General features: G+C 40.0%; 1 long non-coding RNA gene across 1 annotated transcript in view; it reads right to left on the bottom strand.

Moving 5' to 3' along the window:
* The window catches only part of LOC140706936 (uncharacterized), a 39,404-nt gene extending 15,134 nt beyond the window's left edge, over positions 1-24,270 (bottom strand). The window contains exon 1 of the long non-coding RNA XR_012086872.2: positions 1,012-24,270. This is a non-coding gene — a long non-coding RNA (uncharacterized LOC140706936). The remainder of the gene's footprint in view (positions 1-1,011) is intronic.
* Positions 24,271-24,561: the final 291 nt, after the last annotated feature.

Raw genomic sequence — 24,561 nt, 5'->3', positions numbered from 1 at the left:
GGGCTGTAAAGTAAGCACGCTGCCTATCAGCCAGCAAGGAGTCAGCAAAGCCACTGAGCCCATTGAAGCCACTTGGCTTCAATGGAGCCATGCCATGCTAAGCCAAGAAGCCTCGAGGATTTTGTTGCCTTTTATAGTGCAGGACTTCCTCAGATCCTCCTTCTTCCTCAACATCCCCTCATGCTGGCCATACATTGCCTTCATCCCTTTCATGTGCCCTTCATGCTTAGCAGACAGCTCCTCTCTTTGAGCATCTCCTAGTGACTGGCCTGTGTTGCCCTTCCATGAGAGAGAGGGGCAACCTGTCGAGGCCTTTCTTCTCAGATTGGCCCCACCATATGCCAATAGCGGGACATGGTGTCTTTGAGACAAGGGCAGGAGGCCCAGCCTTGGCAGCCCTGCCACAAAAACTGAAGCAAATACGTGTACAGTTGTGGCCCGCTTTATGATTACCCCGCATTACGACAATTCCGCTTCACAATGACGTTTTGTCATGATGACAATGGTCTAAATACGGTTTTTTCGCTTTGCGATGATCGGTTCCCTACTTCGGGAACCGATTCTTCACAAAACGATGTTTTTTTAAACAGCTGATCGGCAATTTCAAAATGGCCACTGGGTAATTAAAATGCCTCCCCGCTGTGTTTAGGGACGGATTCCTTGCTATACAGGCACCGAAAATGGCCGCTGTATGGAGGATCTTCGCTGGACGGTGAGTTTTTAGCCCATTGGAACGCACTGAACGGTTTTCAATGTGTTTCAATGGGCTTTTTATTTTCGCTTTACGATGTTTTCGCTTAACAGCGATTTTCCTGGAACGGATTGTCGCCGTTAAGCGAGGCACCACTGTATATGAGTGACAATGCACATGTGTTTTTGGCTTTGTATTTCTCGTACTAAAGGAATCTACTATTTCAACATACCTAACTATAAAAATCAACATAACTGTTCACATAGACTCACATTTTCAACATCTAGGCTTACATGGTTTCAGAATAGAGATATAATTACCAAAATCTCAAGTATGGAAATAGATATTTTCCGGTCAGTCCACAGAGACAGAAGTATAAACAGCTTCAATGATCTTTTCCTGGTGACATATCAGAAAGTGTAAAGTTAGCTTGGTTTTTCAATTTTCACTCCCAGACTTTTCTTGCCTTTAATCTTAAGGAACACAGGAAATTACAGGCATTCTCTTTCTGCAATCTGTTTCCCCCAAGTTATATCACAAAAGCACCATGTAATAGTTTTCAACTTTTATTTCTTATTTCCAGGTGCTGTTTGTTCTCTTATTTTCAAGCTGCAATGTAGGTGCAATTCCAACCGCCCCCTTGACATACACACAGACGCTCAGGTGTTCTTATTACTCTCTCAATTTATTCTTTTCAAAAATCCATTTTTTTTCTTTTCAGTTTGAGAATCTTTGCTTTGCACAGATACAATCCATTTGCTATTCTCTTTTTTTAAGAACTTGGAAAGCCAAAAAAAAAAAAAAAAGGAGCACAAAGGTTTTAATTCTTTCATACTTTTTGTTCCATTGTTATACTGTATATATATATATATATATATAAAACTAGATTATGAGTTCACAGAAAGGGCACTGCATCTATATCGGTTTGCTCCTTTGTGACCCCACCCCTTGTTCTCTGGCTCAAAGTAGCTGCACTTATTCTGAAAGGTAAGGTAGTACAGTTGCTGAAGAACAGAGAGGTAAGTCCTAGAAATATATCCAGCTCAAATGTTACTTCTGCACATATCCAATACATAGCATTGCATTTGATAAAAATATCTATGATGTAATACAATGAGAAATGAAAAATAAAAATCAGTATAGAAACTAAACAATTCAAATGCATTCATAATGACCTAATGCTGGCCCATAAGTGTGATACAGAATGTATGGAATGTAAAATTGGGTTCTCTTCCTTTGCCTAACCAAAGGAGGGTGGCTTTAGCTTCCATACCCACCATATCTATGTATCTCAAGCTGTGGCTCATTCAGCAGAAAATCATATCTTCTGGACACTGGACACCACGACTTTTTTTTAAAAAAAAGTCTGAGTAATTTGCTATGCCAGATGAGTTGGTTCACAAAACCTCAGATCTGTATCTGAAATTCAGGGCAAATACAGACATTACAGATAATCTGTGATCACAGAAAGGAACTCATTAACTTCTGAAAGCTTCCGAATAAATAGCAGTAGGTGGGTTTGTTTTTTGTGATTGAGTTTAGTCACTTAAACATAGGATTCTTTTAAAGCCTGATTTCTCAAACCTGAAAGATGGCCTCAGTTCAGTATCTCCAACACCAATATGTTTCCAGCACTAATTATGAGGTGCATGCAGGGTCAGATAGTCTGACATTTCCCCTGAAGCTTTCTGTTAAACTAAAATGGCAGGAGAAGAAGGAAAAGGTGGAGGCAGACTTAGCTTTATAACTGACTGCGTTTGGTGTCCAATTAGGAAATGTTTCAACTAGGCCTTTTTTTTTCACTTCCACTTCTGCGCTTGTGGGAGGGATGTAGATGGAACAACTTCTGCCATCTAAGACCAAAACAAAAAACAAGTACAGTATTCTAACTCTACTGTATTCACATTTCTAGCACCCTAATCTCTTAACAAATAGGAGTGATAGGCCTGGCAGTTTATATATTTAGTTATCTAGCAGCACAATTGTGATGTATGAATTCTTCCACAATTTTCTTACAAAAAAGGAGGAATGATTCAGTTTTAACTTTCCAAACTGTAGATGCTACCTCAAAACAAAGAAACAAAGAAAAAAACACACATCTACCTTTCTGAAATTGATGGGTTTCATTCCTTCATAAGGAGCTGTTTTGCTTTTAAACGTCAGTTCCACCAAGAGATTTTAAGTTTTAAGTCTCTTTCCATGGAAAGCAAAGCAACAACCACCCTCCTACTTTTAAGGAATGCTTGCATATGCAAAAATGTTTATCAGTTTCTCTGATATGTGGCAGATTTTATTTATCCAGAAGAGTTGGTATGCCTGAAATTGAATCCAATTGTGTCAAAAGGTTTTTGAAGAAAGTAGTTCTATTTGCTGTTCTGTTTCTTTTTAATGTCAATCAGCAGGAGACGTGTAAGCCTCAGACTTTCTGAAACAAGGCTGTGCTTCAGGTCTGAGATGACCTGGATTGTGCCTGAAAGAGTCCAAGTCAAATTGACCCACTTTCTTGCATGTCTGAAGTGAAATCTGAATTGAAGCTCCTCTTTGGCGCATGCCCTGTTTTATGTGTCTGGTCACGCTGAACTACATTTTGGATATTTTTAAAAGGACATTTTAAAAAATTAAAAGGACAGCTGAATAATATCAGGTGATGATGTGTGTTCCTAATAAATACTGTCTACCTTTTCATGGGAGGAATGCAATGACAAACCTAGACAGCATTTTAAAAAGCAGAATCATCACCTTGCCGACAAAGGTCTGCTCTGTTTTTTCCAGTAGTAATGTATAGAAGTGAGAGCTGGACCACAAAGAAGGCTGACCACCGAAGAATTGATCCTTTTGAACTGTGGTGCTGGAGGAGGCTGTTGAGAGTCCCCTGGATTGCAAAGAGAACAAACCTATCTACATATTTTGAAGGAAATCAACCCTGAGTGCTCACTGGAAGGACAGATCCTGAAGCTGAGGCTCCAATACTTTAGCCATCTCATGAGAAGAGAAGACTCCTGGAAAAGACTCTGATGTTGGGAAAGTGTGAAGGCAAGAGGAGAAGGGGACTACAGAGGACAAGATGGCTGGACAGTGTCATTGAAGCTACCAGCATGAATTTCACCAGACTCTGGGAGGCAGTGGAAGACAGGAGGGCCTGGCATGCTCTGGTCCATGGGGTCATGAAGAGTCGGACATGACTAAACAACAACAGCTTGTCATGATCTAAAAATGTTTTAATATTAACATTATTGAAATGAACTGTTTTTTGAGCTAGTCATGTTGTTTGAGATAAATGGGTAATACTGTACCCATCCAATATTCTTGCGTTTTAAACTACTTTGGGCACATTAATATGGAAAAGCAGTATACAAATCAAAGTAAGATGAATAGTTAAAATGTATTTTTCATTGGGCCATAATTTCTTATAGTCTCTGGTGCACCTACATGTACAGTACATTTATGGACACCTTCAGATAGGCATTTGGTCCACTGATGCATTTCAGGGTCGATTGACGTGCTCTTTTCCCCAGAGACCACATTACAAACAGACAAATTTAACTCAATTTCCTCCCAGGTACCCCACGTCTTGAGCCCCTGTCATGGGCTTTTACTTTTTTGGTGCAGGTTGATATGCTCTAGTTTAGTCCATTTCCAGTGCATGCAATCACTGGGGATAGACTAAAATGGAGCCTTGCAGCTGTCAAAGCTCCCAAGGCTGCCTCTGGATTGAATTATTAGTACTGTGGAGTGGCTTAGTAAATGAGCCGCTTCAGGGTATCAGTGAATTGAACAGTTCCCTTGATCCCCTGTGGGAATTATTATTTTTGCATGTGGTAGGCCATTGGTTGTGCTGAATCACTTCCTCTTTAAAAAATTCTTTGCCTTTGTATGCCTTTGTGTGATCAAAACTGTAGCTGCAGGCAGTTTCTCAAACAACACCACACATAAAGCAAAGGGGGAAAATATTAATTTAATCTAAGTGATTCAGTGCATCAGTGATAGTCTAGCATAGACAACAATAATAATTTCACTTCTTCTGCCCCTTCACATAGGAGTAAAGGAAGTGTTCAATTGACAGTGGAAGGAGCCAGAGGGTTGCGTGCAGTTGATATGCCATTTGGACACAAGGATTGTGCCAAATGATATACTGCTCCCTGCCATGACCTCATGCTCCTTGCCTCAACCACCAGACCGCTCCAAAAAGGACAGGTTAGCGCTGCCCTAAGTTGCTGGATGGAAGTAAAGAAAATGAGACACAAGCAGTGCACAGATAACTGTGTCCAGGAGAGATCACGGTTGGCTAAAGGCTGCAGTGTGCCACCAAGTGTATTTGCATTTCGGAAGTCACACCTATACAAAAATAGCTCAGAAAAATTAATTTAGTGAGCTATAGTTCTCAAAATCCCACAGCTAGCAGGCCCAGTCACTTATTAGATATGGCCAAACCTCTGAAAAGTACTCTGGGGGGCCTACATCTCCCTGAATCCTTCAGTTTATAATGGCAGTTCTGGTCTTCCAGGGGAATTTGAAACCTATCCAGAACAAGCAAAGCATTTACAGTTATCTATCCCTTCTCACCATTGTTTTCTATCTTCTGTTTTATATTGGTGCCATATAATTTTCTTACAATTATCTTGCATCCGAGTTCCAAACCACATTGTGTGGAACCCAGTCCTGTCGCTGTAAATCACATGCTTACCCTCCCTACTGCATGAAAATTTCCATCTATTCATATGGAAAATAAATGTTATTAAAAACAAGACACTGTTTCTGTATTCTACTAGAGAACTTGGTTGTTTGTATGGATGACTGTAAGTGCTATTTAGTAGGTGAGTTAAATCAATCATCTCTGTCCTCCAGCCCCTCTCTGTTGCTCCCTCCACCCACCCACTAGGCAGCTGCCTTGCTCACCTGATAGCAGAGCTGGCCATTCTGTGCTTTGAGGTTGGTAAATAACTCAAGGGCTTCAATTTAGTTAAGACCCGTGTTTCTTACTTCAGAAAATGTGTTACAAAAGGGGCCATGGAATTATCGCTTTGTATCTCTGTTCCCATTTCTGTGCAATGACTGAACCAGCTGCAGATAATTCACTGTCTTTAACAATTTATAGTGCATAGGGAGTGATAAATAAACACTAATCAGTAGCAGTCATAATAATTCTCAATTATTGCTTCTTGTAAGAAATTGAATTTATAATAGCTTTGGCTATGTGGGCATTGAAGGAATCCTGAATGGAAGAAATCACACTTGTCACCTGAACTTGAACCAACAGCGATATATGGACAGAATTAAAATTACCTTTCAGCAATGAACCCGTTTGTTCCCTTTATTATTTGTATGCATATATTTCAAGAGAGCAATTAACATTTAAATGAAACCTTCCTGTGGAATAAAAAGGGTTTTGTGAAACATGATCACCTGCTGCTAGCAGACAGAAAATAAGCAGATTTTTGTTTCCATATGTATTCACTTAGAAATACTACAAATAATATCAATTGTGAATCATTTGTCTCTAGATAGCTCAAAGGGGAGAGAGGTTAAGAGCTTGGGTTTGGGCTATTTGTATTTTCCAAACAAATCTCATCCCCTTTCCCCACCAAGCCTTCTGCTTATAACAGCTGCAAAATAAAGACTGCCTTAGTGACATCAGGGGCAGCATCACACCAGATCGCTGCTACTTCTTACACATTGTAAGTTGAGCTCCCTGAACCAATAAAAGACATCTGACTGTGATAGCATGAATTAGGTACATTTTTGCATTTTTGTAAATTAGCTTGCTATTTTCTGATTGGTCATTGGGAGGTAAACATGGGCTTTGTTTGCAAGTCTGTGCTTAGAAGGAACTTGTGTGCCCAGAAGAAAAATGTCATAATGGTAGGAAATATTCATTGTAATAGCATTTCCTTTGTTGCAGGATTATTAAATTCTAGTGCTGTGAATTCTATGGTACTAAATGATAAGTCTATCTAGCAACCAGCTGGTTCTCTGCTCAGACCCTTTATATCAAATCCATTTTCTATTTGCGCATGGTAAAGAAATTAGTCCTTGCCATTTTGACCTCTGCTTCCTCCCTTATGGAGCAAAAAAAGGCTGGTTGTATGCAACCCACTTCAAATCTTGCCATGTGGTTGGAATATTTAAATCACACCAATGCTGGCCGGAACTTTTTTCAGAACAGGATTTAGCTGGAAACAGTCTTTGTTATTTCTCTCTCCTTCCCTGTCTGGAGAGGACAAGGGAAGGAAGGAAGCTGGGCACATATAACCTGTTTCGGAAGATCCAGCTGAACCCTCAGTCCCACAGGATGTAACTCCCCCTGCTTTGGGTTGCCAATATGAAACGGTAGCTTCTAGGGTTGCAAGCACATCAGCTCCTCCAACCCATTTTAAGCAAGGGATGATCACTACAAGAGATAATTCAGGATGGAATCCTCTGTTTATATTTCTCTTAAAAATCTTTTCTCCTGGACTTGTGTTGAGGTGAGAAGGATATGCCAGAAATATATCCGTGGCTCATATTAAATTACTGTAATCCCGCCAGTTGGATCCCATTCATCAGAAACATTTTATGGAGACCAGCATGGTACAATAGCTTGTATTTTAAACTCCAGACTGCGCCAAGTTCATGCTTGGAGTTCACAAAGGAAGCAGCCTCGCAGAGCATTAGGGTTCTGCACAAATGCAACCTCCGCAAGGCCGTTACGAAACAAGTTTAAAATTGGATGGAGAAAATTCCCCTGTGATCAGCCGACGACAAAGCAGCCCTAGACTGCAGAAGTTGTATGTCTAAAATTAGGACCCTAAATGCCAAGTAACACACCTAAATGAGCAGAGTCATTTTTTTTTCAAAGTGCTGAGTTGCCAGCATTACCTTCAGACTTGGGAAACATTTGTCACACAAATGTTCATAAGAACACCTGCACAGGAGCAGTTTTTATACCCTTCCCTCTGCTTCTTATTACTCCCGTGTCCCTCTCCTCCCTGATTTCTTGTCCAGATAACAGTTTTCAGCATTAAATGTGCCCCTAATATAGAAATAAGTTGCTTTCCAAATGCCCCACAATTTATCTAGCATTTTTCTTAAAATATTATGGCTGACTCATATGTATGCATACACCATAACCATATCTTATCCCTTAATGACTGAGCTGCCTCCGTTCATAGCGATTGTGCTCTGTGCACTGTGAAGCAACATGGAAGATCTATGGTATTTTTGTTCTCTTTGTGTTAATTATTACTAAATATTTCTGAAGTATAAATACCGTATTTTTTTCATGTATAAGATGCCCCCATGTATAAGACTTTTCTAACTCAAAATTAAGAAATCAATATTTCAAACATAAAACAGAATACATTTTTATTTAGTAATCGGGTAATATTGACATACCAGTCCTGTCATATTATGCACCTCACTTAGTTCTGAGCATATCACTTTATTCAGCCTCTGGGCTCAGAAAGCTCCAACATTACCCTGTTGCATCTGTGCACTGCCTATATGGCTCCACCTGCAATGAGGTGTGTTCCAATTGATTTGTTCAGCATCAGCTGACATCAGCTACATAAGGCTCCTGACTGTATGAAGCTAAGCTTCGTGATTGGAGGAAGCCTGTTTGCAGAGGCAAGGTATGGGCAGTTTTGCAATTGCGTGGTTCTCCCCTTGGCTTATTTCTGTGTATAAGACAACCCTCAATTTTTAGTCTAAATATTTTAGACAAAAATATTGTCTTATACATGGAAAAAATAGTGTGCCTGTACTTACCCAATTTTGTCAGGATAAATTGGTCAAAATTCTCTTGCATAGCTACTCAAGTGACATAATATTTGAAGCCAAATTACCTCAAGTTAAGAAACCACCATAGTTATCAGTTGCATGCTTACAATGCAATTGAAAATGTCTATTGTGATTTCTTATGTTGAGTCAATCTGCCTTCAAAAGTGGCACTGACTGTACTACAACAGCATGGCTAGGTAGGAGAATTTGGACCAGTACAATATATCTCCTTTATGGACAACATTTTGATCTAAAACAAAATCCTTCAACTTTTCCATGCCAGGGATGCTGTTTTAACTCTAAACCAGAAGCTTGGGTGGAGCTAGGCCACAAAGCCTTCAAGCTCAGGCTTTCCTCCCATGTGAGCCACATTTTGGTGTTGTAGGTGTCTGTCTCTTGCGTGGAATTCTCAGAATGGAGAAGTATGGGATTTTTCATCCAGACATTCCAAATGGTACATCCCTTGCAGCTGTTACTATCACCAATAAGTTTTTGCTAATTTGCTCACCTACATCCACTGTATTTTTCCATGTATAAGATAACACTTTTGTATAAAAACTTTAGACTAAACATTGAGGGTCATACACGGAAGTAAGCTGAGGAGAGAATAAAATGGATCATACCTTGCCTCTGCAAACAGCCTTCCTTCAGTCATGAGACTTAGCTTCCTACAGTCAAGATCCTGCAGCACTTTGATCCCTTTCCCCCTCCTTCTTCTAATCCCTGCAGGCTTTAGCACGAAGAGGGAAAGCAGGGATCAAAGCAAACCACGGGATTGCTTTGATTCCTTTCCCCCTCCTCTTGCTAAGCCCTGCGGGCCTTAGCAAAAAGGGGGAAAGCAGGGATGAACACAATTGGAATACACCTCCTTGGAGGTGGAGCCTATAGGCAGTGCTCAGATTCAACAGGGACTCGTAATGTCCGAGTGTTCTGAGCCTAGAGGCTGAATAATCAAAGCTAAGTTAAGATTTCTTAATTTGGGGTTAGAAAAGTGTGTGTGGGGGTGTCTCATACATGGAAAAATATGTTATTTATTTATTTTTCTTTCTCCCTTGCAGGACCCAAGACAACTTATAATACACGTTTGGAAATCAATAGAACTTTAAGAACACAGTATTAAAGCAGTATTAGATAAATGATCAGACTAAAACAAATGCACATTTAATATTTTTTAAACCACTTAATATCAATGTTTAACCCTTTGAAAATAATAATAGCATCAACATGTCCAACGAGGCCAAAGACCTTTTTACATAAAAATGTCTTTGCCTGCCAATGGAAGCACTTTTGCTGGGCACAACAGGGTGGCAGTAATAGGAGTCATAGCTACCTCTGATACTGTAGCATCCCGTTGAACCCCAAGGAAGACAGTGGCTGAAAAAGATAAAAGGCAGGAGGCAAACAACAGACATGGCACAGACTCATTCTCCAAGCTGCTACGTTGGTCTGCAACAAAAAGTAAAAGTGAGCAGAAAAGAATACAGGAGAGACAGCTCAGAAAGGGCAATTGTTTCAAAGGGTGCCGATAGGTAGTGAGCCCCATACTATGTCATGGATCTCAACAGGTGCCTGGTGATGCTGGATTCTGTCACTGGACCCACCATTGTTGCAGTGAACAATGAAGGCCTGGTTCCAAAACCTCTTTCAGCCTGGAGATCCTTGGCAGGTTACTGTATTTTAAGCCTCAGCTTCTTGTCTCCCTGGGTTATGTCTCATTCTTAAAATCAACCAATTAAATCTTATTAGGTTTGAGAGCAAAAATGGACCCCCCCCTCCACCCCTCTCCAATTAGAGAATAAATCCTTGTGATTTATATTTCAAGTTCAGGCATCTATTTAAAATCAGATAATCCCTGACGCCCCCTGACACCCTTTTTCCTCTCTTATCCTTCCTTTCACTTTGTGTAATGTTTTATTATTTAATAATTGTTTTTATATTAATTTTATTGTAGTATTTATATTATTAGCCGCCTAGAGTGGTCCTGACCTGACCAGATAGGTGGGATATAAAATAAAATAAAATAAAATAAAATAAAATAAATAAATAAATAAATAAATAAATAAATAAATAAATAAATAAATAAATAAATAAATAAATAAATAAACAAACAAACGGCTCTGAACCTGCCTTAAGCAAAACACACGAGAAGGAGCATAAAGCTGCCTTCCTTTTCTGTTGGGGGACTAGCAGCAGCTGTTGCACAGAAATGTTGCTGTGCCAAAATCCCAAACTCCGCATTAGGACAAGATCAAGTGCATGTAGCATACAGCACTTCCAAATCATCATACTTAATGGTGCTATACTGTTAGGCATATTCGAGGCCATATATTCACCAATAATTGCCCCTCTTACTCCTCCTGGGAACAGCAGCATAATTAGCCATCAATTGACAGGAAAAAGATCAAGATACCATACACTGAGGGATGTCTTTGAAAAGAACAGCATATATTTAGTGTTAGAGCTTGAAACTACTTTATTCCAGGTGGATGCTTCATCTGCTAACATATCTGGTTTTCTAATGTGAAATACCAGTCCCCGGTTGATATGTAAACCAGGCTCTTTGCTTTCAGCGATGCCGTTCTCATGTTTCCATGAGGGCTCTACACAGGCCCTCAATATAGTATGGGTGCTGAATTCTGATTCACTCCTCCAAACTGGACCTGTTCTGACCCAGGGTTTAGCTTCCCTGTATCTCAGCATGGACTCAGACTTATCACAATGGTTTCTAATTTTCTGAAGCACATTAATTTGCCAGAAAAGGGGAAAGAAATGGCTATAATTTGGGTGGCATTTTACCCATTGAACAAAATTCTATTGCATACATTTATGTCAGTGGAATCTCATGTCATCAACTGGCAGTAGTAAGATTGAACTTAAGTTAATTGAAAGTTTTCTATCCCTGTTTCAGGTTCTGAGGCTCTCCAGGGTTCCCCTTTTGCCCTCGGAAATCTTGGGATGGTGTTTGGTGGCATATCCTTCAACAGTCAAAAACTGATGCTGATTTGTCACACTGGGACTGGGACTGCTGTTGGCAAACTGGTAAGCCACGTGTTGAAGTCTGTTATGGTCCTGTCTCCATATTTCCCTCTGTTACCACCAACCCCCTCCTCATGTTAATCAAGGTCCTTCCTTCTCAGAACTCCCTCCCCTCCCCTCCCCCCCTCTGTGTGTGTGTGTGTGTGTGTGTGTGTGTGTGTGTGTGTGTGTGTGTGTGTGAGAGAGAGAGAGAGAGAGAGAGAGAGAGAGAGAGAAGACACCAGCTGCAATTTCCTCCTCCCCAATGAGGCAAGAAGCTGTGGAACCTGGATATATTGAATTGCACGGGGAGAGCAGAAGAAATCAATTTGACGGCAATGTTGCTAAAATCTACTAAGAAAACATGCCAAATGGCACAACTATAGGAATAAAATGAATGTATTGTGTCTGAGCTTGTTGCACCTTCAGAAATAGCATTTGCTCTCCAGTCTCATGTTAGTTTCATGGCTTTCCATGAACAATATAATTATTTTGCTGTCCTCAACTCTTTTCTTCCATTTATGCATTCTCAAGGAAATCTTCTAAAAATCAGATAGTTGTGAGGGTAGAGTGGCTTTCAGATGTCAGTAGACAGAGTCTGGAGTTCTGAAGACTTTGAAAGGAATTCCGAGTTTCAAAAATACAAAAGGTACCCTTGTGAGCATTCTAAGACAACAATTCCATGCTAGTATGCCATCCCATCCACTTTGTGTTACTAGTTTTGAAAGCATTTCTGGTTGAAAATTCCATGTGAACACTGATTCTACTAACATGCCTCTGGACTTGCTTAACATGCCTTTGTAAGCAACTGTTCCCTTTAAATCAAGGATCACCACTGTTCTGCTGCATATGGGCTAAGTGCCCAAAATCATATATCTTCAGATGTACAGAAGTGACAAATGTTTAAAATAATCCTTGCCACTCAGTGGAGAGATGCTATATTAACAACCAGGAATGAAAGCAGTAGCCAGTCATTTATGCAAAGTTCGCTCACACATTTGAGGCAATGAATGTGACTCATTTTTCATATTTATGGGTCAGAGTTTCCCATATTAGAAGCTCAACCTGTTAATCAAACCTTGCAAAGTTTAAGAAGAAATGAATATGATGACACACTGAAACCATCTCTAACTGAACAGTGATAGGATGATATTTTAAGTCCCAGAGCAGTATCCCACCACTCTTCAGGATTTGAGCCTCTGTATGATAGACAGAAAAAGAGGACTGAATTTCTAGGTAAAACCATCAGAAATTGAAAAGCCATAGGACAAATACTCAAAGTAGCCTTGGAGGGAAGCAGGCAAGGCAGGTGTGTACCTTTTATACTAGTATCTGGCATAATGACATTTTTCACTCCTATTCTTTTCATCTTTCTGCTTTAGAATCTTGCAATTACAGCATAATTTCTATTACCATAAAATTTAATATAATCCATCAGGAAGTCCCACTGGGGATCTATTTCATTCTAGATTTATTTGGTAATAGACTCATGACAACCGATGATGGCTCTCTATTTATATGAGATTATTAATTGCTAATGCAATTTTATCACTGCAATCACAGAGTTGCCAAACATGTATTCACTTTTTTTGAAAAGCTGCAGTCTAAATTATGGCTTCATCATCCAAGTTTCTGTGGGAATTGAGAGTACCAATATAATCTATGGCAAATAATGGGAAGACATAAATTTTAAGTATTGTGTCTCGTCTTTTGGAGTGACTCCTTGCTCCCCATTTGAACCCATTCTCTTCTGAACACTTTACACACTCATTCTTCTCTTCAGATTTCTGCAAAAGAAAAAAGAAAAAAAATAGGGGGGAGGGGCTTCTCCTAAGAGCAAGTTCTATCTGAAGACATGTAACCAGAGGGAATACATCAAACAGAATACACTCAGGTTGGGGAAAGAGCTGACTCCTTATTGCTTGAACCACAAGAAACTGCACAGTGTGGATTCTAACACTTCAGTCCTGAGCACAACTAAACACAACACAACATTTGGATGGATGGGATTCAGTATCACCCATAGGCAAAAAAAAGGCGTTTCCAATGCTACCTGGAGAAGGTGAATGTGCATATGAGTGACGGGGTGGTGGTGGCAGCCGTGATATCTGGGATGAGAGGGCTTCAGCCAGCCCCAGAACTTCAGCTGACCCCCAATGCTGTGGCCAGTTACAGGAAGCCTTGTGCTCTTTGTGATTGCTTTATTACATCAGCTTCAAAAGCAACTGAATCTGTTTCCAGGTGCAGTTCTGAGTACTGGTTTATATAACCTATGCTGCTTTGTATGAATTAAGACCAAGCTCTTTGAGAGAGAGTTTTATTCCATACAGGTTCACACAGGCTTTGAAGTATTCAGAGGAGGCCTTTCTCTCAGTCCTGCCATCTTCAGAGGTATCTTTGGGGATCACCGAGAGAGAGGCTGTTTCCTCTTTGCTAAGGGAGGCTAGCCTAGCTCCCTCTCTGTCAACATCCTACCAGTGAGCAAAGATATTTCTTTTCTCTGTTTGCTTGCCTCTAAACTGGATGATTACGTGGGAAGGATTTGGGTTGGTTGAATGCCGGTTCCCTTTTTATTGATACACATTGTGTTTTAACCTATTTGAGTTTTTTTAAAGTTGCCTTTGTTTTGAATTTGATTTTATCACTGCTTTGATACAAACAGGGAGACACCAATATTTTAGAACAGAGGTGTAAGGATTTCCTTGCTTCTGGGTGCTTTTTTTTTTTTTTGGCACAATCCAATGCCATTAAAAACAGAGGGATTCTGACCTTGCTTCTGTAGAGCTGGAGACAGGGAAAGACTGCAGCAAAGTTATTTCTTTCACCTATAATTCCCAGGACAGCTGTGCTGGATAGGGAATTCTGGAAGGAGGGGGATGTAGCCTTTCTATTAGTGATGTTCTCCTTATTGCTTCTCAACAGCATGCCTCTAGAGCCCTGTACCCATTCTGTCCCTTCTCGGTGGCATGTTGCGTTTCACCATTTTGAGGCATATGTACTGTGCATTTTTATTACAGTTTAATGATTTTATGATAACACTTCATTTAATTGGATAATTGACCACATACTTACTTTTAAGTACAGAAGAAACCCTGCTGGGGACATTAATAATAATCCTTACAGCTAAGACATCTTTTTGCTTTTATTCCATGCTCCTGGATTCACTAATTCTTCTTTTTAATTGTCCAGTTCTGAACTTTTCAAAGAGGTGGTCATCTGTTTCAGCACATATGGCAAAACAAACTTTGGGCCAGGTGCTTTATTAGTGAGCATGCTATTTGTACATGTCCTTTGCTCTGCCCCAGTAGCTGACTGAGTGCCTTCCAACCTGGGCATTTCACCATCTAGCATGTATCTTATTTTATTTTGGACTGTGTCATCATAGGGTTTTGATACATAAATATTCAGAAGTGACTGGCCATTGTCTTTTTGGGTGTACAATATCAACAAGATTTAGCTTGATCATCACTGCTATTGTCTACGAGTGTCACTTTCCACTACTGATGCTTTCCTGTAGTTGTCCTTTAAGTATTTCTTCATCCCCATCCCCAGTAAAACTCTGAATTCTCTCCTGCTTATATGACCACTAACGCGTGGTCTCTCGACTATTCCATTCTAGATGATACTCCTAGAATTACAATGGCTTTAGCTTCTGGATGGTATTGCTCTCAGTTTCCCTGACACACTCAAAACCCCTCAACATATTGAGTTGAGAATTGGGGTGGGTGGATGGGTGGGAGAACACAGAACTTGCATTATCACATTTTTAATTGATGATGATTGCATGAAAACATAACTCAAACTGATTGCTGAACTGCACCCCTACCTGGATAAGAAATGCCTCACAACAGTGGTTCAAACATTGGTAATTTCTAAAACAGACCACCATGTAGATCATGAGAAACTATAGGTGGCTCTGAAAGAAATGGGAGTTCCTAAGCACTTGATTGCCCTGATGCATAACCTGTATTGTAGACAAGAAGCTACCATTAGGACAAAATATGGAGAGACAGAATGGTTTCCTAAAGATAAGGGTGTCAGACAAGGGTGGCACCCTTTATCTGTTCAATCTTACACATACAGAAAGCTGGACTAGATTCAGCTGAATGAGGAGTGAAAATTGGTGGAAGAAAGAGAAATAATTTATTGTATTGTATTTTTTTATTTATTTAATTTATATATCACCCAACTAACCAAAGACCATTCTGGGCAGTTTACATTATAAGACAAAACAATGCACAAAACATTTAACTCTACCCAATAATCAAAACATCAGCACTGATATAAAAACAAACACAACATAATAAAACAAAATAAAGCAACATTTAAACATTTAAGCATTTAAAACAGTGGTATTATTAACTTATTGGCTAATCATTTCACTGGGTTCTCTTGGTGAATCAGAATTAAAAGGCCGGTTGAAACAGCCAGGTTTTTAGGATCTTTAGAATCTTAATGATTGCCAGTGAAGGGGCCAGGAAGATAGCTGGAGGAAGTTAATTCCACAGTCAAGGAGTGACTGCCAAGAAGGCCCAGTTCCTAGTAAGGATGTGTCACTGAAGACAAAAGCCAAGATCATCCGCACTCTTGTATTTCCGATTACCATGTATGGGTGTGAAAGCTGGATACTAAAGAAAGCTGACTGGGGGTAAAAAATGGATTCACTTGAAATATGGTGCTGGAGGAGAGCTTTGCAGATACCCTGGACTGCCAGAAAGACAAGTGGGTCCTAGATCAAATCAAGTGTGAACTATCTTTTGGAGGCAAAAATGCTGAAGCTGCGGTTCTCCTACTTTGAGCACAGGATGAAAAAGCAGGATTCTCTGGAAAATACAATGATGCTGGGAAAGGTTGAAGGTAGCAGGAAAAGAAGACCAAAATAGGAAATGGACTGACCCCCTAAAGGAAGCCACAAGTTTGAATCTACAAGAGCTGAGCAGGGCTGTTGAGGACAGGACCTTCTGGAGATTGTTCATTCAAAGAGCTGCCATAAGTTAGAGCCGGTACAATGCTCTCTATGTAGGGCTGCCTTTGAAACTAATGCTAAAACTTCAGCAGCTCCAAAATGCAGCTGCCAGACTGATTACCGGTACCAGCTGATATGAACACATATCTGCAGTCTTGGCACACCTTCACTGGCTCCCTGTTAGTTTCTGTGCCCAGTTAAAGGTGCTGGTTATGACCTATAAAGCCTTTAACTGTTCAGGACCTCAATACTTGTCAGAATGTCTCTCCCACAAAATAGCTACTCATCCCACTCACCCTTCACAATCCTTGGTGCTAAAAATTGTGACACCGACGGAGGTTATACTAGCTAATACCAAGAACCATCTTATTTACAGCTCCTTCCTTCTGAAATAAGCTTTATACAGAAGTTTGTCAGGCACCATCTCTATCAGTTTTCAGGAAATTAATTAAAACTGAGGTATATAAGCCTGCCTTTTACTAATATTTTACTTATTGTCCTTGGATGTTCAATTTTATTTTAAATTTGTTTAATTTATTTAATTATAGGTTTTTATCAATTTAGACAGAGAGTTTTATTGTTTTATTGCATTAATTGCATTTTCCTATTTGTTTGTATGATTGTAATTATGTTTTGATGGATTGTGAACCACCCGGAGAATATTCACATTGATGGGTGGTATAGAAGTCAGAGCAAACAGACAGACAGACAAAGTCAAAAAAATTGTGCAGACTAACTGCACAATTTTTAAAATAAAAATTTGGCCTTTACATTTAGCAGACTACCCTTACAATTTCTTCGATGTTTTAAAATCCCACGAGCAGATCCATTTTCTTTATATTAGATGTTCTGGAAGCACTTTATTCATTTTGGCCCATGAAGAGAACTCCACATGAGGTGGTTATATAGTCCATTTCTTTCTTTGGAGATATCCTGGACTCTCTTACATTATAGAAATATAACTCTAGGAGACATAGAAGGAGCCTCCTCAAAGAGTGGAAATCATTTTGACAATACCAGGCATTTCCTGGACAACAGCATGTAGCTGGCCAATCCTTCACTTCCAGAAGTGCTGGGCTGCAGACTTACTGATGAGCAAAATAATCCAACAGTCTTTTTAGGACCACAAATGACAATAATGTCAAACATTTCAATTTGTTTTTAATTTTTACCTGTATTCCATATACGGCTCTTGTTGTAAAACAAATGTTTGGCTACTCAGTGCAAATGCTGTTGTACTGTACATTGATTACATGTGCCACATGCTGGTTTACAACAGGATGACATTCCCAAAATGATGGCATAAGGAGACGGTTGCATTGCTCTAGAAAGACTTCATAAGCAGTCACTGCTTGAAAGTAACAGTTTAGGGCCCCAGGATAGCTTGTTTAACTTACATGGCTCTCTCCTCTAACAGAAGGGAACAGATGGGGGGTACCAAAGGAACAGCTCTCATCATCTGCTCCCTGTGACAGCCACCTCACTCTGTCTAACGATAGGGCCAGCCATATTTGTAACTCAGATTTGTCTACCTGACAGTTTTTCTTCAAATGCAAAATTCCCCCTGCTACAAAGTTCTAGGAGGTAAACAATGAACAGATTTGACACAAGTAAATATATGGAAAGCAGTGTCTATAGCCTCCCCCACAAACACATGCCGAGGAAAACCAGCCTACTTCTCAACCGCATCGCCAGAAATTATGATTGAAATGTAAAAAAATAAAATAAAAAAATAAAAAGAATTTTTTAAAAATCTGCTGTTTGTTGCAAGCCAAGATCCATCAACATGTGCCGTTGATCTCCCCCCCTTTGTATCTGTATCTTTTCCAAGTTGTATTTGTGTACCTCATGTCTGCTTTGTTGAGACAGCCTCTGAAGTTCAAATGTGACGTGTATCTGCTCACCCAGACTGGAGAGCAGTTCTCACAATGGAATTATATAATTGTTTTTTTTTTTTTAAATACCATATGGTGATTTCTCCCCCACCCTAGTGCCCAGCTAGGCATGCCTCTAAAAGCTGCACAAATCTGAAGTAAACATCCTTCGAAATAAATACCACTGAAAGAATTGGGTCTTACTGTTGTGGGATCCCTTGTAGTTGAAGAATAACATAAACAACAAGTGCTTACCTTCATGAGAAGGTACTTGATAAAGCATTGTTAAAGCTTGATGGAGTGAGCGCCCGTCGCTTGTCCCAGCTCCCGCCAACCTAGCGGTTCGAAAGCATGCAAATGCGAGTAGATAAATAGGGGCCACCTCGGTGAGAAGGTAACAGCATTTCGTGTCTACGTCGCACTGGCCATGTGACCACGGAAGATTGTCTTCGGACAAAACGCGGCTCTACGGCTTGGAAATGGGGATGAGCACCGCCCCCTAGAGTCGAATACGACTGGACAAAAATTTTCAAGGGGAACCTTTACCCTTTAGACAAAATTTGTATAGAATTGTACAGAATTCATCAGAAACATGGTTTTTAAAACTCTCCTTTTGGTGGGATGGAATGTTTAATCATAAATGGGCCATGGTTTGAGCAAGGATGAAATATCTCACCCCTAATTTGTGGGGTGAAATGGCACATTCAGGCCACAAACTGCCTATGGATAGATTGGGTTGTAACAGAAGAAGTTTGGATGCAGAGAAACCTCCACACTTCCATCAGCAGCATTTGTTTATCTTTTGTTCCAAAGGGTCTTTGCATAGAGAAAGTGTATGGCAGACTGTATAATAAACCGATCACTTGATAAACATGTTTTTTTTTTTTACTGGAAAATAAGACATAATAAAGGCCTGTCTGTGGCAACATTTTTTTAAATTGGTGTTTCCTATGACTGAGGTCCCTAGAAAACAAGCTTCACAGGAATAAATGTTAATTCTATGTTGGAACAGCTGATTAGATGGTTAGAATTACTCCTTAAGAAACATGACTCTATAGGTCAGTTCTGAGTACAGATCCGCCTAATTTTGTGTACAAGACATCAGATGATTAAGACTGTAGTCTTACTCACCTGAATCTGGGAATCTGCCCCACAGAAGTCAGGCTGTGGAATACATTCCTCCTCCGAATATTCTGGGTTTAGCACGACGCAAATTGATAAAAAAAAAATTCCTGACTGCAAAACATTCTTGTAAGCATGGGATAAATGGTTCCCTTTTTAAACACCCATTGGGAGGTTGTTTATTTTAATCTGCTCTACACCACACTGGTTTTTTGACCCATTTTTGGTTGTATGAACAGCCATGTCCTTATATTCTCTCTGTGTGGGCATCCCCTGTGCTGAGGGGGTGCGGGATGCTGTCCCACTGGGAAGTCAGCAATTATGCTTGCAGTCCAAACTGTTCCCTTTTTAAATTTTTTTTAAAATAAGCTGACGCATCACAAAGGCACTGAAATCTTGCTGGCATTATTGGCATATGATTTGCCTTCCATCTGGGAACTTTAGATTCTCCATACAAACACTATGCCAGCTCCTTTCTTTCCCTTCTCTTTTCTTTTTCTTTCTCTCTCTCTTTTTCTTATATTTGCATTCTTTTTAGGCTTTTTATTTGCTGTCTGTCTTTATTATTGCGCTTGCAAGCTTTGCAAACCTCTTGCACAGGGAGGTCTATAGTTAACAGCAGATAGTCAAAGGAGATGAGAGGGAAGTTTCAATTGCAGAGAAATACACTATCTGCAACAACGATGCAGTACTATGACACTTAGAATAAAAAAAAGAGGAAAACATTACTCATAAATTAGAAAGAACAAAAAAGAAAAAGAAAAGAAACTCCCACTGCAAAGATCTGGAAAAACAAAAACATAAGGTCCAGACAAGACAGTTACAGACAAGAACAGAATGTAGGTGGAGTTAGGACAGATCCATGGGCAGATCAAAGTACTGTACTAGCCCAGGTCTATTTAAGGTGACTTAAAGAGCATTGTGATCCTCTGCACTGAATCACAAAGAGCACACAACATGAATCAATGCAATAATACTCCAAGATATCTCCTGGATTTTTTAGATAATGTAGTCACACCCTAAGTGGGATTTACTTCTTAGTGCACATTATAGAATTTCAGGGTAACAGAGCAAGCCTATTACACATGTTCAATTAATTAATTAGTTATGTGCCATCAAGTCAATTCTGTCTTATGGCCACCCTTGCCAGGGGTTCCTAGACATAGAATAGCCAGAAGTGGTTTACCAGCCCGTCTTTTAAGGGTGTTCTAGGACTCTGTAGTTTACCCAAGGCTACAGAGGCTGGTTCTTGTCCCAGAATTCCCTGCAACTGATGCATTTTTACTTCAGCCTTGCAAATAAATCCCAAGTTTACTTTCCAGTGGCCAAAAAAAAAAGGTATGATACAGCACTGAGGAAAAGCATTTGATACAACAAACAGCTGAAATGATAAAACACTTCTTTTTAAAAATATGAATGACCTAGTTTGACACTAAAGAATGAATCTTATCTATCTAAGTAATTGAAATGAAAGAAGGCATTTTAAAACAGCTGATTTCAGGGGCAGTTCAGCTGTTTGAGTCTACCTGGACAGCACTGGCTGCACTTTTGATAGGCTGTGGACTTGGGAGCTGGAGGCACAGAGGTAAGAGCCACATACTCACACAAATAGAAAATAGCTGAGGCCGCTGTGGGTTTCAGATCACACCCAAGCTCTTAAAAAAAAAAAAGACAGTGGCCAGGCACATACACACCTCCCCATTTGGACTTTCTTTGAAACAGACATGTCTCTGCTTAGTTAAGGGAGGGGGAAGGGGTGACACAGAAAACCCCAGTAGTATTATGTAGCCATTTCTTCTGCAAAGCACAGTACTTTAGTTCCGCAGACTCTGCAGGCCAACATTAAGTGTTTAATACAATAATGTACAGTGGACGTGGTAGTTTGAAGGTCATCTGTTGCAGGCCATGAGTTGACAGGTCCTCAATTTGAGATGTTTGCATCTTTTAATGCTGCAAGGTATCATGACAGAACAAGGACTCAGGACTAGGTCATTTGAGGGTAAGGCAGTGGCAGGACTCTGTCTTGTTGGCAAAAGACAATGAAGTTTTATCTTGTCTCAGTACTTAAAATTCCCAATCTGCAGGTTGTATAGCCTGTTGGGGGAATGGGTGAACTTGAATGTGCAGTCCAAAAAACACTTTTCCAAGCTCATGGGCTGGAATACTTACAATATAATCCTGAGTATGTTTACTGGGAAGACGTTCCCACTGTAGTGCAGTGGATAGAGTGATGGACTAGGACTCTGGAGAACAGGGTTTGAATCCCCACTTGGGTGTGGAAACTCTCTGGGAGAGTGGAACTAGTAAAGGTAAGGTAAAGGTTCCCCTTGACAATTTTTGCCCAGTCGTGTTCGACTCTAGGGAGCGGTGCTCATCCCCGTTTCCAAGCCATAGAGCCAGCGTTTGTCCGAAGACAATCTTCCGTGGTCACATGGACAGTGCGACTTAGACACGGAACGCTGTTAAGCTTCCCACCAAGGTGGTCCCTATTTATCTACTTGCATTTTGCATGCTTTCGAACCTTAAATATCGCATTTACCTCGAAAGCCCTATAAGGGTCACTATAAGTCGGTTCCAACTTGGCAACAGAGAACACATACACAAGTAACTTTACTGTTGGTGGACTTACCTGTGCAAGTGTGCATCAGGTTGTAGCCTTAGAATTACAAGCACTGGATGGGGATATAGAAAATCTTTGTTGTTGTTATGTGCCAATAGGGCTTTCAATGTGTGATTAAGGAGTGGTTTTACCAGTTCCACTCCCCCCTGGTGAGATCCCAGGACCCAATGGAGGTCTGAATGCAGGTCTCCCGAGTCCATGTCTATCACTCTATCTACTACACCATACTGGGTATCATTATAGAAAACAGTAGAGGTTGAAAATTAATACAGGGCATGTTGTATGGAAAAGTTATACCTTTTTCTGTTTATATGCTCCAGTGGATACAAACATTGCTTGTTCAGCCAGATGTCATGCTGAGAGCACACTTTTCTCAGTTTGTTCTATGTGGGGAACTTATATTCATGGTAAATCATTTCTGCATCACTTTGTAGTACATAAAATGCTTTACAACCTTTGTCTGGATCTGAACATTTAGGGAAGCAATACATGGCTTTATACTAAGAATGTTTTGTTGGATGCTCAGCCGTTCTGGCTTTGGGCAGATGGAGCACTTCCTCTTGTTTCCCAGCCTAAGTTCCTAATTCCTCCTACTCTAAAAGGTAGCAATTTGTCTCATCAATAAAATGAAGGCAGACCATTACATTTCAAGAATAATTTGCATTCAAAGTGGCAGGATCAAAACAGACGATGTATTTAGCCAAGGCATAGGATCTTATTATGCTTCTGAGATGCAAGTGCCTGTGAAAGAGTGCCTTGAAAGGATGCATTTTACTGAGAGAAAGAATTATAAACAGGGAAGCAGATGGAGATGGAGGAGGAGGAAGAGGAGGAAAAGAGCAGTGTGAGATTGGTCTCACAGTGGGAGGCGACACTGTAATGGTGAAGGCAGATGTTAGTGGCCAGCCATGCAATGGCTTGGTTTCCTGCAGAGTGCTTTTTGATGCCTATACATGCCCCAGGAGACCCATGTCATCTTCTCTTTGAAAAATTCACACTTCTGTGACAGATATCTTGTTAGGGTCTCATGTTCCCATTTCTAGCACAAATATATCTTTCATTCCTTTCCAAAGAATCTCAGTCCAAACCATTTCTAGTTAACTTTAGCTCATCATTTCACTTTGTGATATAAGGACAAGTTCAGAACTGGAAGGCAGCTGATTTAGATCTTAGCACTAGGTATTGGGAGCAACTATTTTTTTTTTAAAAAAAAACCTAATCAGAAATATTTGGTCAGATCAGGAATGAGAAAGAACAGCACATTAATTTGAAAGATGGGTTTGCTTTTCTTTTTACAGTATAATTATATTTTAAGAGAGAGAGAGAGCGTAGAGAAGGCTAAGGATTTCAGCCTGCTTAGTTGTTAGAGGAAGCTTGAGAAATCTCTAACATATGGTGATAAATAAAGCCCGTCCATCTGTGAAATGCTGATACTTAGTTCGCTCAGCTTCCACTTAAATGAACTCAGGCTTGAAGATGGAAGATGATTTTATGAAATAAGTACTGAAACAGGATCTTACCTCTTTAGCATCAGGTACAATTGCTGATGGGAATACAAATGCAGTGAGGAATAGGCAAAATCGGTTTTGATTTCTCTTACTCTTCTCTCCCGTCTCTTTAATTTATTCTGACTTTTAAAGTTTGCACAAAACTCAGTAGGCTAAATTAGACTGGTGGAAAGAGATTCTCTTTCCCCTTGTCTGCCCTCCACACCCCTGAAAAATCTTGCACAGGGATTGCAGAAGAGAGTCTTGAAAATCACATGTCATATTCCATGAGTGCAACGCTTCAGATCCAGGGTCCAACTCATCAGATTTCCATGTGCATTTCTTACAACCGTTTTCATTCCAATTTTGTCCCAGCATAGGCAATTCTGCATATAAGTCTCCCTAATATATGGTATATTCAATGTGTTGTTTTGTCTGTTATACACAGTCTGTGTATCTTTACCCCTATGTTATGCATTTTGGTATATATGTTGTCAGTGGAGAACTGCATTACAAAATGTGGGGGAATGGAAATGCATACAGATAATTACATTTCAGTTCATATGCTGATTTGGAAATGCAGATTAAGTAGGTTTGCATTAAAATGGAAACTGAACCACTTTCTGCCTCATTCATGCATAGACAGAAGGAAGGTGGTAAAGAAAATACTCCACCTAATTCAGGAATGAATACATGGCTTATGAAGTTCATGTTTCTGTCAGATTCAAACCCCCACTTCTCCTGAATTTATGGCTGTAAAAACAAAAGCTTTTTGAGGCTAAAACAAAAGCCTAAATTCAGCTGCTAGTCCTTAGTTGGTTATTTTGATTCTCATGAATAGACAATCCAGATTGTGAAATTATTATTTTAACATATTTGCTAAACCTGTCAGCCTTAGAGCTAAATGATATGTATGGTGCTGGGCACATGTTTTTTAAATGCAGGTCTTTCCCCACTTATAGGTAAACTAAAATGTGTTCCAGTAAATTATGACTTAACATACAGGAGAGGGATATAGTGGGGCTGAATCC

The sequence above is a fragment of the Pogona vitticeps genome, chromosome 1 (assembly GCF_051106095.1).
Source record: "Pogona vitticeps strain Pit_001003342236 chromosome 1, PviZW2.1, whole genome shotgun sequence".
In the NCBI taxonomy this organism is placed as follows: Eukaryota; Metazoa; Chordata; class Lepidosauria; order Squamata; family Agamidae; genus Pogona; species Pogona vitticeps.
This window is presented reverse-complemented; position numbering and strand designations above follow the sequence as displayed.